The 13874-nt window shown below is 45.7% G+C and overlaps 1 protein-coding gene and 1 long non-coding RNA gene across 2 annotated transcripts in view; both read left to right on the top strand.

Annotated features, from left to right (window-relative positions):
- Positions 1–258: 258 nt before the first annotated feature.
- Positions 259–13874, top strand: part of LOC311615901 (endophilin-A3-like) — a gene marked incomplete at its 3' end in the record, with an annotated part of 279642 nt that continues 266026 nt past the window's right edge. Inside the window, exon 1 of the mRNA XM_084907008.1 lies at positions 259–494. The remainder of the gene's footprint in view (positions 495–13874) is intronic.
- Positions 1623–8389, top strand: LOC311615899. The gene is made up of 3 exons (XR_014793826.1): positions 1623–1702; positions 6826–6949; positions 7892–8389. It is a non-coding gene; the product is annotated as an uncharacterized lncRNA (long non-coding RNA).

Below are 13874 nucleotides of genomic sequence, written 5' to 3'. Positions count from 1 at the left end.
TCTGTCCCTCGTTTGCAGTTAGCCAACCCTCTGGACGCACCTTGTCCCTCCCCAGCCATCACTCACTCTGCCACAACACTAGTATTCACCTAACTCTTTGGTTGGGTTGCTAACTCTGCTCCGCTACTGAGAAAACTACATTACCCAGAAGGACGTGCACTCTTCTGGGCGGAGCTAAAGGGCATTTTGGTGCTGTTAGGGCGGGACTTCCGCCTTCCTCCTCTAAGCGATCATTTTAACTTCTTCCGTCTTTGTCCACAGAGTCCCAGGCTTCAGGGCGCCAGTCGGGAGCAGGAGGAGACCCAGGGGGCCGCTGCCTGCGGGGCGGGGCGTATCTGAGGCACCAGGAGCCACCACAGCCCGTGGAGATCGGCGTCTCCGCGCCCCCCGGCTCCTCTCCGCTCCCAGCGTCCCCGCAGACTGACCCCCCGGAGCCCTCCCGCCTGCGGAGCGGCCTCCCCGGTCCCGCCGCCCCGGGCCCCGCGCTCAGGATAGTGAGTCCCTCCAGGGGGCGCAGGGGTGACGGGGAGGAGGGTGGAGGGCGGCAGAGCCACCATGTGAGGAGGCGGTGGTGGGACTGAGCGGGGAGGATGGGGAACCCGGGCCTGTTTGGGGTGTAAAGTAAGGAGGCCAGATGTCCCGCTTTTCGCAGGACAGTCCCGATTTTTAAACTATTCGTCCTGCGTCCCTTTACAATGGGCACCTCAGTGTAAAGGCAACAATGAGATAAGGTGTCGTTTTTGCACTAGGAGTTTTACTTTCTCAGAATGCTGGGGCCATAGATGGTTGTGAAAAAAAAAGGGGGGGGGGACATTTTCTGAAGTAGGATACTGTTGTTGTTTTTTTAATATATTTTATTGATTTTTTTTTACAGAGGAAGAGAGAGGGATAGATAGTTAGAAGCATCGATGAGAGAGAAACATTGACCAGCTGCCTCCCGCACATCCCCTATTGGGGTACATGCCCTTGACCGGAATCGAACCCGGCACCTTTCAATCCACAGGCCGACGCTCTATCCACTGAGCCAAACCGGTTTCGGCTCTGAGGCAAGATTCTAACTTTTCCTGACATTGCTCAGAGGAAGAACAGACTAGAAGTCACAGGCCAGCGGCTGTGGACAGGAAGGGGCAGTCCTGTAAATGATAAGGGAACTGGAAGAGTGAGCACTGAGGACTGAGCACGGAGATCACACAGGCACCTGGAGGGCATCTGGCCTCAGGGCTGGGCGAGGGCACTGAGCAGCCTGAGCCCATAGAGCCTGCTGGTTCCCAGGCTCCCAACAGACCATTTTCTCTCCACAAAATCCTATAAATGTAGAATCTGTTAGGTGTATGGTAAGGTAACCAGACCTCCCGATTTCTAACAATGTGTCTCGAGTCCCGAGTCCCAGGGCATTTTTAAAAAGTCCCGATTTTTAGGAAGAATGCATGACTAGCTAGGGAACAGCGGGAGACGGGAAGGGAATAGACGGTTTTCGGCGGCCGTGTGGCTATTGAGCCAGAATATGAGTTTTATATCATTTTTGTTAATTTTGTAATGTTAAACTTTAAACATAACAAATAATTGTTGAGAACTGCTTATCAAAGTCCGAAACGATGAAAACATTTTGTGACTGTCTCTCAGATAATATACTTCGTACTGCGTGCTAGTAAGCTAGTTAAACAAGTGATGTCATTACAAATCAGCTATTCAGATAATTTAGGTAAGTAATTTATTTCATAATTACATAAGTTTTCTTGAATTTAGCAGACAGTACTCGTATTATTTATATTTTATTATAGAAATATGGTAGCAACCATACTTGGGTAAAAACTGCTGTTTGAATTTTAACCCTACTATTCTAACTTGGACCTTCGCTTACTTGTTTAAACAATAGGATAGTTACAGGAGATTGATTCCCACTGACTTAGTAGCTTCAGGTATAGAAACTATAGGTAACCTTTAGAGATTAACCTCTGAGTTCTGCTTTTGTATTATCGGCAAGATAGGGCCACATTCCAATGTTCCCAGCCTTTAGAATTTAGAACAAAGGGAAATTCCTGTGATTTGAACCTTTAAAAAAGACTTGCCTACACCTGGATCAGTGCAATCTTGTGGACTCCTCCTGGCCAATTTTTCAATAAATACTTGCCTGCTTTTGTTTAATCAATCACCAGTCTCTGGTGGTCTTATTTTTTAAAAAAATATATATTTTATTGATTTTTTACAGAGAGGAAGAAAGAGGGATAGAGAGTAAGAAATATGAATGAGAGAGAATAATCGATCAGTTGCCTCTTGCATCACCCCCACTGGGGATATGCCCGCAGCCAAGGTACATGTCCTTGACTGGAATCGAACCCGGGACCCTTCAGTCCACAGGCTGATTCTCTATCCACTTAGCAAAACCAGTCTTGGCCACTGGTCTTGTTTTGAACTCAGGGTTCAACCCCACAACATTTGTGGCAGCAAAAAGTCTAGCGCTGGCCTTGAAAGTGACATAGCTTACGTTACAATTAAGTGTTGAGACTTTGAAAGCCATTTTATCTGTGAAATCTAATTTAACAAATTTTTGTGAAAATTTTCATGACCTTTTAAACAATGACAGCAATCTACTAAAAATAATTCACTCAAATGAGAAATATGCCAAGGAATAAAATAATACTATACATAATTTTTTTATTTATTATATTTGTAAATTATACTTATGTTGAAATTTAAAAATATATATTACAATACTATTTTTGCATTCTATGAAAAATTTTGTGGCTCCATATAGACCAAATTTTTCATCAAGAACCCCTCTCCCCACCCTCCCAGTCAATAGTGTCCCGCTTTACCAATGTTTAAATCTGGTCACCTTACTGTATGCGTTTGTGGAAGTTATTTCAGGGCCTCACACACTTGTGGCCCCTGAGATAGTAGAGTTGGGACTGTCAGCCACTGTTGTAGCCCTTGGACTTGGGGACTTTGAACAGACACTGAGCCCAGAATCCTAAGGCCAGGGGTCGGGCTTCATGATGTGGACCTTGTTTTTGACAACCGGTGTAGTGAATGTGAGGTCCTCCAGACATAGGTTCCAGAATGTGCTAAGGCTTGGAGTAAAGAGTGAGCTGAATCAGGAACCTGCAGTGTATGTCTATAAAAATACATATATATTTTTATTGATTTTAGAAGTAGAAAGAATTTGGGGGAAAGGGGTTGATTGAGAGACTGATGGAGAGGCAGTCATCTTCACCACAGACAGTACAGCATATTTATTGGTTTCCTAAGGGGAGGTTAAGGTCAGAAGGAGTTTCGGGTGTGCCCAGATCCTATTCATCAAGATCTGGGTAAGCTCCTCATTTTTTTTTTTTTTTTTTTTTTTTTTGAGATTTAGCATATCAAGATCTGGGTAAGTAAAGGTCCTATTTGTTTCTCATTCCAAGCACAAGGATAATGACAAGAAATCAGTACTGATAATAGGATTCTGCCAGTGCCCTCAGGCTCAGCTGATAAGAATTAAAAAAATGTCCAGTGCCTTCCCCAACTGCTCTCTACAAGAGACAGAACCACAGGGATGAGCAAAAAATAGGTATTTTTTGCCACTGAGAGGGCAGGGTGGGATGAGGCTAACTCCGGACTCCATTTTGTACTGTGGGGCAGGGCGAAGCTGTCCTCCATTTTGTAACTGAACCCTAACCCTCACCCAACCAATCAGGGTCAGCCAAAGCAGTGGCATCACCACCCTTATAAAACCCCTTGACCTGTAGAAGTTGGGTCTCTCTTCCCCCATGCTGTCCGTGTGAGTGGGACAGAGCCCATGCTAGCATGGAAAAGGCTCTTTTGTTTATTGCATCAGACTTGGTAATGGGAGTAGTAGTTCAGAAGGGACTGTGTGAGCCTGAGGACTAGTTTTTTTCCTAGGGCCACTGTTTGTGGGAAGTGGGTGTCACAACACAGCACAGGGATAGAAATTGTCATGTAGAGTGTGGGGAACAGATAATCATTTAGCATGGCCAAAGCCTTTAAAAGATGAGTGGATTTGAGATTAGTGGAGGTCAAAGAGTAATTTAACCAAGATGGGACTAAGGCTGGTACATATCAACTTTTCTAAACTTTCACCAGGAATTTCTTGTGACTCTTGGTGTGGCCTGGCTGTGGGGTGCTATAGTCAGTGCTATGGATTAGCTAGCTAGAAGACTTGAGTGGTCATCTGTGAGAGGACCATCGGGGCTGGGACTTGAGTGAAGGTTTAGTGAGTGATGTTGGCTGTGACTAGTGAAGGACGTCAAGTGCAGCATCAGGGGAGGTGGGCTCTGTATATCTGAGATCTGATTGTTGTTCTTAATAGTTGAGGTTGAAGGAAATAAACAGTCTTGGAGAGAGGCATATGTAGCAGGAATCAAGGCTGTGTCTATGAGTGTGGAGTATCAGAGTCTGGGCAGTGCCTGATCCTGATTGAATATGGTAACCATCCTCTGGTCACACATGCGGAGTAATAAGTAAAAGGCCCGGAGATGCTGATGGGAGCTGGGGCTGTGGAAGTGCAGGTGTGACAGAGGTGTGGTAGAAAGAGTGATGTGCGCTCAGAGAGGGAATGTGAATTCATGGCCACAGCACCATGACATTGACATAAGAGTGACTGAAGGAAGAGTCTATTTCTGGTGGTTCCTGGATGTAACAATAAGGTGAACTGCTGTGTACTTGCCTGTAAAGAGAGGTACTTGGGTGCTAAATTCTAGGTTAAGAGCTTAGGTGTCATTTAACTAACCACCTGCCTTTTGTGTGTGTGTTTTTTGTTTTGTTCTTGTTGTTGTTTTGTTTGTTTTTTGGTTTTTTGGGGTTTTTTTTAATCAATCTTTATTGTTCATATTATTACAAAGGTTCCTCATTTCTTCCCCCCTCCACCAGGTTCCCACACCACCCTCCATCCCCTCCCCACCCCCCATTGTCCTCATCCATAGGTGCACAGTTTATGTTCAGTCTCTTCCTCCCTCCACCACTCCCCCTTTCCCCGAGAACAGTCAGTCCACTCCCGTCCCATATCACCGACTCTACTACAATGAACAGCTATTATTGTTCATCAGGTTTTTTAATCTCCTTTGGTTGTTGTTGTTATTTTTAATTAATAAACTTTTAAACTTCTAAGAATAAATTTTTAAATCTAATAATTTTAAACCTTGTTTTTTTTCTGCCCTGGGAATTGAGAAGCAAACTTGTTTACATGTAAACTTGCCCTTAGGGTATCAAAAGCTGTAGCCATTCAAGTGTAGATAGACACATTGTTTAAAGATAGCTGCTGGTTGGAATTGGATCACCTGTTCTGGGTGGGAAGGGCTTGTCATTCCCTTTCTCCATTCAAATTAAGGTGTTAGCTTTAAAACCTCTTTTTGGGAAGAGACCTTAAACTTTCAGAACTTTAAATTTTTCAGATAGTAAATCAGTTAGTTAGCATTTTCTCACATCAATAATAATTCCACATGCCCAAGGATACACTTTACACAAAAGACATTTCCAAATAGATCAACCAACCTCATCCAGGCCCCACACAAGGCACTCACAGATCAACACCCCAGCGCTATACCAACTCAACACATCCAGATCTACGCCTTCATCACTTGATTCGGCAGACCCACAAGTTCTCCCAAAAGTTTCCAGCTATGTCAGAGAGGCAGCCTTGGGGCGGGGACAGGCAAGGAGCGAGCTGTTCTGGGCCTGGCTGCTCCGGGCCTGGCCTCTGTTGCTCTGGTCCGTTCCACAACCAGCTGCTCCGGGTCTGGCCACTGCCGCTCCCAGCCTGATAGCTGCTCTTCCGGGCCTGGCTGCTCCTGACCCGGCTGCTCTGGGCCTGGCCGCTCCCAGCCTGGCAGCTGCTGCTCCGGGCCTGGCCGCACCCTACCCAGCTGCTCCGGGCCTAGCCACTCCCGGCCTGGAAGCTGCTGCTCCAGGCCTGGCTGCTTCGGGCCAGGCCGCTCCGGGCCTGGCAGCTCCTGATCTGGCTGCTCCAGCCTTGGTTGCTGATGCTCTGGGCCTGGCTGCTCCCGACCCGGCTGCTCTGGGCCCGGCTGCTACCAGGGCCTGGCCGCTCCCAGCCTAGCTGCTGTTGTTCTGGGCCTGGTAGCTCCCCACCTGGCTGCTCCGGGCTTAACCACCTGCCTTTTGTTGTTGGTTTGACTCAATGATTGAAAGGAATGAGATAGCATTCATCAGTGTTACACAGCCTTGCAAATCTCCACTGGCATGGGTAAGGAAGATGGGTAAGAGAGAACTAGATTTTGGAGGTGGTGAACTATAATTTTGGAAAAGAAGGTGATTAGGAAATAATTTATCCACAACAAGGCATATTTGCATTTCCTTTGAAGTAGTGCCTCTGGGAAGGAAGCTGTGTGAGATGAGTGTGGTTCAAGGAACTATGTGCAGCTGGTAGTACAAAGCAATGACCTCACCACATTGGGATTGGGGTCCAGAGGACGACATGTGATGCCATGTTTTTGGTGTCTTAGGGGAACAATCTGAGGGACTAGAATGCTATTTCGTGAGAAAACAGTATCAAACCACTCACACTGTCTTTATGGCCAATATCCCTCACTAACCTATGCTTTTGGCACCCAGTCTATTGATAAGAGGCAGTGTGGCGGGAGGGCCACAGCTCGGGTATCTTCTATCTACTCAACTGCCTTAATTGTTGTTGGAAGAAAATTATCAGCAGGAATATAAGAAGACAGTGGCTTTCATGGAATGAAGGCTTGGTATTTTCTCACATGTAAAGAGTGAAAAGACAAATGGGATTGGAGGGTGGGTAGTAGGATAGACTTATAATATCGGGAGTGACTCTGGTCATGAGCTGTACTGTCCCCATTATAACAGGATGTGAACTTTGAGGATGTGGCCATTACCTTCTCTCAGGAGGAATGGGGGCTCCTTGATGAGGCTCAGAGACGTCTGTACTGCGATGTGATGCTGGAAGTGTTTGCACTTGTATCATCTGTAGGTAAGACCTCCATGTTGTCCCAGTGTCCTGAGGTGATGACCTCTCTTCCTTTATTCCTCAGGCATAACTTTCTCTCTACCACAGCCAGAACATTGCCTCTGCAAATTTCCCCCACTCTCCTGTCAAATGTGCTGTGGCTGCCAGCCTGAGCAAAGGACTCCACGATCATCCATAACACCTGTTATCTCAAAAAGTACATTAAGTGGTAGGGAGTCAGGCGTCTTGCAGTGAGCTTAGTGGGTCCCAGTTTGCACTTTCCCTTAATGGGAAGCTTACAGTGTCCACATGCATGGCTTCAACTTCTGCACTCTTTCTTTAGGTAAGGGTTCTTTGTGGCAGCTTCTGCCATATTACGGTTTTAACCAACATGAACCATGGGCTGTTCTTGTAAGGCCCCCATTCAAATGTTGTAATATTTTCTTCTCTGAATACTATAGCAAGCTGTGTTGCTCAGGCCCAGGGCTGACTGCTCACTACTTCATCACCTGTTCCTCTGCACTGGTGCCTCCGTAGTATTCGGCAACATTGACTTGCACATGTGTTATGAGGTGCACTTACATATGTGCTAAGTAGTTTTCAAAACCAGCTACTCCTTTATTCAGTTTTAATTTGGGTAGCATGGAACCAACCTCTCGCACAGCTCTCCCGGTCCCCAGCAGATAAGCCATGGTGAATGCTGTTAGTTAAAGGATGAGCTGGAATCCATATTCTAATCCATGTGGTGCTTCCCATGTTTGTATCATACTTCTGTTGAGGCTTCCCTGTCTTGGGATCTTCATCAGCCCAAAAAAGTCACAAGAGCCTCTTATTCATCCTTCCTGCACATCTTTTATTTTCACCAATTTCATGAAATCAATGTGTGATGTGTAACACACTTTTGTAATGACACTTCCCCCTGTCACACAATCAACATTCATTTTCTCACCATTTTTCACTTTTCAGGTTGTCAGCATAAAATGGATGATGAGGAGGCCTGTTCTGATCATAGTGTATCTATACACGGAGAGTCACAGGACAGGGCTTCTAAGTCAGCTCCAGCCACCCAAAGGATCCTTCTGTGTAAGCGGTGTTTCTTTGTGTTACAATATATTTTGCACCTAACTGGTTCACATTCAAAATACTTTGAGGAGAAAACCTTCTGTAGTGATGCATATGTTGGAGACTTCCATTTCAGTGTAAATCCTCACCAGCAGCAGAGGAAAGAATGTGGAGAGGAGGCTTGGAAACAAGCTATGGACAGGGCATCCTATGTGAGCAGGTACAGCTTCAACTTCTTGGTGGTGCCTTCAACTAGCAGGGAGGTTGGGGAAGATTTGCGATACAACTCAGAGCTTCCGCAGCACCAGGCCACTCTCAACACCGAGGAGCTACCCTGTGGCAGTGAGATTTCACAGGAATTTCTTGGTTGTAAAAGTCATCACCAGTGGCATTACTGTGAAAATGCTGTCAGCCACATCAGGGAAGTTGTTCGATGTCAAGGTGAATTTTCTGGGGAAGCGATTTATGACTGTAAGAAATGTAGGAAAGTATTTAGAAGATTTTTTAACCTCATTGGATGTAAGAGAGTTCATCCTGGAGAAGAGATGTATGAGTGTAGTGAATGTGGGAAGTCTTTCCGTCTAAGAGCTCACCTCACTGAACACCTCAGAGTTCACACTGGAGAAAACCCATATGAGTGTACTGAATGTGGGAAGTCCTACAGTCGAAGAAGTGCACTCATTAAACATCAGAGAGTTCACACTGGAGAAAAGCCATGTGTGTACTGAATGTGGGAAGTCCTTCAGTGACCGAAGTAAACTCATTAAACACCATAGAGTTCACACTAGAGAGAAGCCATATAAGTTTACTGAATGTGGGAAGTCTTTTAGTGACAGCAGCACACTCCTTAAACACCGTGGAGTTCACACTGGAGAGAAGCCATATGAGTGTACTGAATGTGGGAAGTCTTTTAGCCAAAAATCTGGTCTTAGTGTTCATCTGCGAATCCATACTGGAGAGAAGCCATATGAGTGCACTGAATGTGGGAAGTCTTTTATCCAAAAATCTAGTCTTATTAAACATCTGAGAGTCCACACTGGAGAGAAGCCACATGAATGTAGTGAATGTGGGAAGTCCTTCAGTGACCGAACTGCACTCAGTAAACACCAGAGACTTCACACTGGAGAGAAGCCATATGAGTGTACTGAATGTGGGAAGTCTTTTAGCAGTAAATCTGACCTTATTCAACATATGAGAATCCACACGAGCGAAGCCATATGAGTGAACTGAATGTGGGAAGTCTTTTAGCCGTATATCAAGTCTTATTAAACATCTGAAAGTTTACACTGGAGGAAAATGTTAAATGTGCAGGAATATTTAATTTTATTCACTTAAAATATCAACACTGAAAGTCACTGGGATCTTTTTTTTTTTTTTTTTTTTTTTTTTTTAACGTAAGCCCTTTTAATGGATCATACAGTATACTGTATTCCTCATGTGTTTCCAGTAAAAGTGAGGATTGAAGGACATGCCCAGATCTACTACCTGATACATTTGTAGCTGAAGAGATTTTTTATTGGATTATGCTTTTATGAATTGTTTTACTTTTTACCTCACCAACCTGCAAATTGCTTACTGTACTCTCTTCTGCCTTATGAATTTTTAGTAAAGATTTTTCTTTAGTACCTTAATTTTTTTTGGTTATTTTCACTTCTAGGGATGATTCTCAAGCAAAATTATGATATATCATCATAGAGTTAACGGATATTATTTGAATTTCAACATTTCTGTGCTTTAGGAGGGACACCGTAATACTAGAAAATTACTCTTTAGCCATTATTGGCTTATAGTGAGTGCATTGCTGCCCAAGGCCTTGAAAGGAAGACTGCTTGACTTTGTGGTTCCAGTTTTCATGTTTGATCCCAGCACATATGGGGATATAGGAGGCATCTGATTTTTTTTTCTCTCTCACATATTGATGTCTCTCTCAATATGTCTCTCTTTTCCCCCTTCCCTTGCACTCTTACTCTCTCTCTCTCTCTCTCTTTCTCTCTCTCTCTCCCTCTCTCCCTCTCCTTCTCTCCCTTTCTCTCTCTCTCTCTCTCTCTCTCTCTCTCTCTCTCTCTCTCTCTCTCAAAATATCCTCAGATGAGGATTACCAAAAAATGCAAACATTCATTCTGGTGCCCTGAGATGAGGCCTCTGCCTGCACAGCCTACCTTAACTCACTCTTTCCTGCCTTTGCCTGGGACATTCCCACTGTAGCTGGGCACACTGTGTCCTTCCCAGGGTTTGGAAGAGAGGAGGCCCAGTCAGGGCCCTGTGGGGAGCTTGGGTTCTGGGTCTAAGATGTATTGGCCAGGGCTCATCTATTTCCATCCAGAGTGCTTCTCCCCACACCCCTAGGCACCTTCCTGCTACAAATGAGCGCACTTCTGTATCTGGGAGAATCCCCTTGATGCTTTGGAACCCCAAATCAGTTTATCTTTAGAGAGTCCTGCCTCCAACAACCTACTCACACCCCTGAGACCCCATGATGTTTAAGTCTCTTTTCCATTTGAGGGATTATTTTGAACTTTGATTTTATAAAAAATAAAGCACTCCTCTCTCCTTCCCCTTACCCAGACAATCCTAGAGGTAGCGTGGATGCTACAGGAGATGGTGCTGTATATTTTCAGTGGTGAGAACAAGCTGCAATACAAGCATTTCCAGAAGGAGAGGCTTGGTCTCAATATAATTCCATGTTCTGAGGATGAGATGTGGTTGGTGTACCCCCTCCCTAAGGTTTTCCTTTACATAGAAGACCAGAAATGAGGTGATAGTTCCTGGATTATGGGGAATAGTGTGCTGCTAGGGTGTGCGGTTGAGGGGCAGAGAGGTAGGGTTCCTATGAACGTGTGTTTGCCACCTCATGAGCCAGGTTCCTTGAGTGGGGGGGCTGAGGGAAGCTGTCGGGATGAGAACTTGAATTAGGTTGGATGGAGGGTCAGCAGCCATGGGTGGGCATAATGCTCACATATAAAGATAGAAGCTGTGGATACTGTTGAGCCCAACTGTTTCAGATGCTGTAAAGGCAGAGTCCCCTGTCCTTGGGAACTGGCATCTAGTGAAGGACAGTCCACAAAGAAAGGACCAGGATACCCGTGATAGGTGACAGCAGTATAGGGGAAGGTGAAACTAGCGTTGGTCAGTGGGGACTTCACTGAAGAGTTCTGTGAAGGGCTGGCAGACTCAGATGGGAGCCTGCAGGGAGCATGCCCTGTGCATTTGCAAGCTGTATGGAAATCACTCTGGTGGGTTTTAACAGCAAGGATCAGAAAGTGGTAAAAAATAAATAAATGGTGGCCGATTAGGCAGTAGTATTGTGCATCTCGTCCTGAGCCCGATTGAAAATACAACTAAATCAAAGAATATCCACTTGTACTAACAAATTAGATGCAGCTGAGCAGACCATTTACAACAAGGAAGGGCACGGGAGAATGGCAAGAACTGGGAAGTGGACTTTCGAGGGACAGCAAGCCAGTGGGTCAAGAGGGTGAGCAGAAAGCAGTGTTGCGCCAAAGCTGTGTCCCTTCACGAGGTGGGTAACATCCAAGTGCATAAAGGAAAAGCCACAGGGCAGCTGGCTGCTGGGGAAACTGGACAGAAAGGCTGCCCCATGACAGGAGGGCCAAACAGCAAGATGCTGGGGAGAGACAAAAGTGCAGTTGCATTGTTTTGGCTTGGTTTTGTCTGTGGTTTTATTCTCTAAACCCAGAACACAGGACTTTTCTTTTGCAGACACTCACCTGGGGCTTTGGAGCAGGGAGAGAGGCACAGGCTTAAGGTGCCTGATGAGGAAAGCAGGACAGGGAGACATAGCCAAGAGCATTCTTTTTTTTCTTTTTTTTTTCTCTAAGTTTTTTTTTTTAATTATTACATAAGTCTTCTTCCCCCCCTTCCCATTGACCTCTATCTGCCTGCTCCTACCTAAAAGCACATGCCCTCACCCTTTTGCTGGTTATGCTTACATGCAAGCATACAAGTCCTTCGGTCGACCTTTAACACCCTCCCCTCCTGTGCCTTCCCTCTTAGTTTGGATGTCGTTTTCAATGCTTCTATGACACTGCCTCTATTTTTGTGCATCAGTTTATGTTCATTATATTGCACAAGTGAGTGAGGTCATGTGACATTTATCTTTCTCTGATGGCTTTATTTCCCTTAGCGTAACGCTGTCTAGGTCCATTCATGTGTTGAAAATAATATAATAAGATTTCCTCCTTTTTTTACAGCAGCATAATATTCCGTTGTGTGGATGTACCACAAGTTTTTAATCGACTCATCTGCTGATGGGCATTTAGGGTGTTTCCAGTATCTCTTATAACTATCATTGTGCTGCTATGAACAAAGGGGTGCATATATGCTTTCAGACTGGTGTTTCTGACTTTTTGGGATATATTGCTGGAAGGGTGACATACTTAATCTTTCAAAGCTAAAAGGCCATTTCTCCCCAGAAGACCTATCCCATCCCAGTAGGCTCAGGGAAGCAGATACTTCCTGCCACACCCTGCATTTTGAGCTTAACAGAAAAAAAAAAAAAAAAAAAAAAAAAAAAAAAAAGGCAGTCTGAATAGTCCCAAAGAGCATTCAGTGTCTGTATAGGAAGAGAAACTGGTCCGCCCCTCTATTCTTGGAATCCTATCTAACAAAAGGGCAATATGCAAATTAACCATCACTTCACTACAACCACAAGCCATGCCCATCAGCCAATCAGGACCAACTATCCAAATTAACCCAAAGAAGAGTGAGAGAGCAGGAGGGAGGCTTGGTTTTTCCTGGTGGTGGAGGAAGCCAAGCTTTCCGCACACCCTGGCCAGCCCAGGCCGCTGCTTAAGGCTACAAAGTTTCAATTATAGAAGATACATAAATCCCAACAGAAATGGTAGCAGCCACAGAGCTAGAGAGAGTGGGAAGCTAGGCTTGCCCCCAGCGATGGAAGAAGCCAAGCTTCTGCAGCCCTGGCCTGCTTTGTCCTCCGCTCCAGGCTATAAAGTTTCAATTATACATGATAAATCGCAGATACCAGGGCCTCTGCTTGGGTCGCTGGGGAGCATGGCCAGCCTGCAAATTTCCACAGTTCCCTGGCCCAGATCCACCCATGCTCCAAGGCACATGTGTCAAACACAAGGCCCGCGGGCCAAATCCAGCCTGCCAGGCCTTGCAATGTGGCCCGCACTGCGCTGTCATCACTGCACTCCGCTGTCAGTTTATGACATTGTCAGTTTATGACTGTTCAGTAAACCATTCGGCCCGTGATTTAGGCTGGATTTTAGATTTTGGCCCCTTCTCTGATTGAGTTCGACACCCCTACCAAGGGAACCCCCATCCTGATCCGGGACACCCTTCAGTGCAAACCAGCTGACCCACTCCCATGCACCAGACCTCTATTCTAATAAAAGAGTAATATGCAGATTGACCATCACTCCAACACACAAAATGGCTTCCCCCATGTGATCAAAGATCCTGCCCCCATGTGGACAGAAGATGGCTAACAAGGAGGGGCGGGCAATTGTGGGTGATCCTGCCAGCTGGGGAGGGCATTTGGGAGGGATCAGACCTGCAAAGGAGTGTATTTAGAGGTGATCAAGCCTGGGGGGGAGGGCAGTTTGGGGTGACTAGGCTGGCAGGGGGGGGGGGGAGTTGGGGGCAAACAGGTTGGCAGGAGAGTGGTTAGACATCAATCAGGCTAGCAGGGCGAAGCGGTTGGGGGCAATCAGGAATGCAGGCAGGCAAGCAGTTGGGAGGAAGCAGTTCTGGGTTGTGAGAGGGATGTCTGAATGCCCGTTTAAAAGGGCAGTCGGGGAGAATCTGAGATGGCTGCTCAGGTGAACACCTAGCCGCAGCCACACACAACAATTTCAATAAAATACAACTAAAATATAAAATGGACATTACCCAGAACTACAGG

Source organism: Pipistrellus hanaki (genome assembly GCF_964339955.1).
Source record: "Pipistrellus hanaki genome assembly, contig: scaffold_36, whole genome shotgun sequence".
NCBI lineage: Eukaryota > Metazoa > Chordata > Mammalia > Chiroptera > Vespertilionidae > Pipistrellus > Pipistrellus hanaki.
The sequence above is the reverse complement of the archived record's forward strand: the minus strand, read 5'-3'. Positions and strand labels throughout refer to the sequence as shown.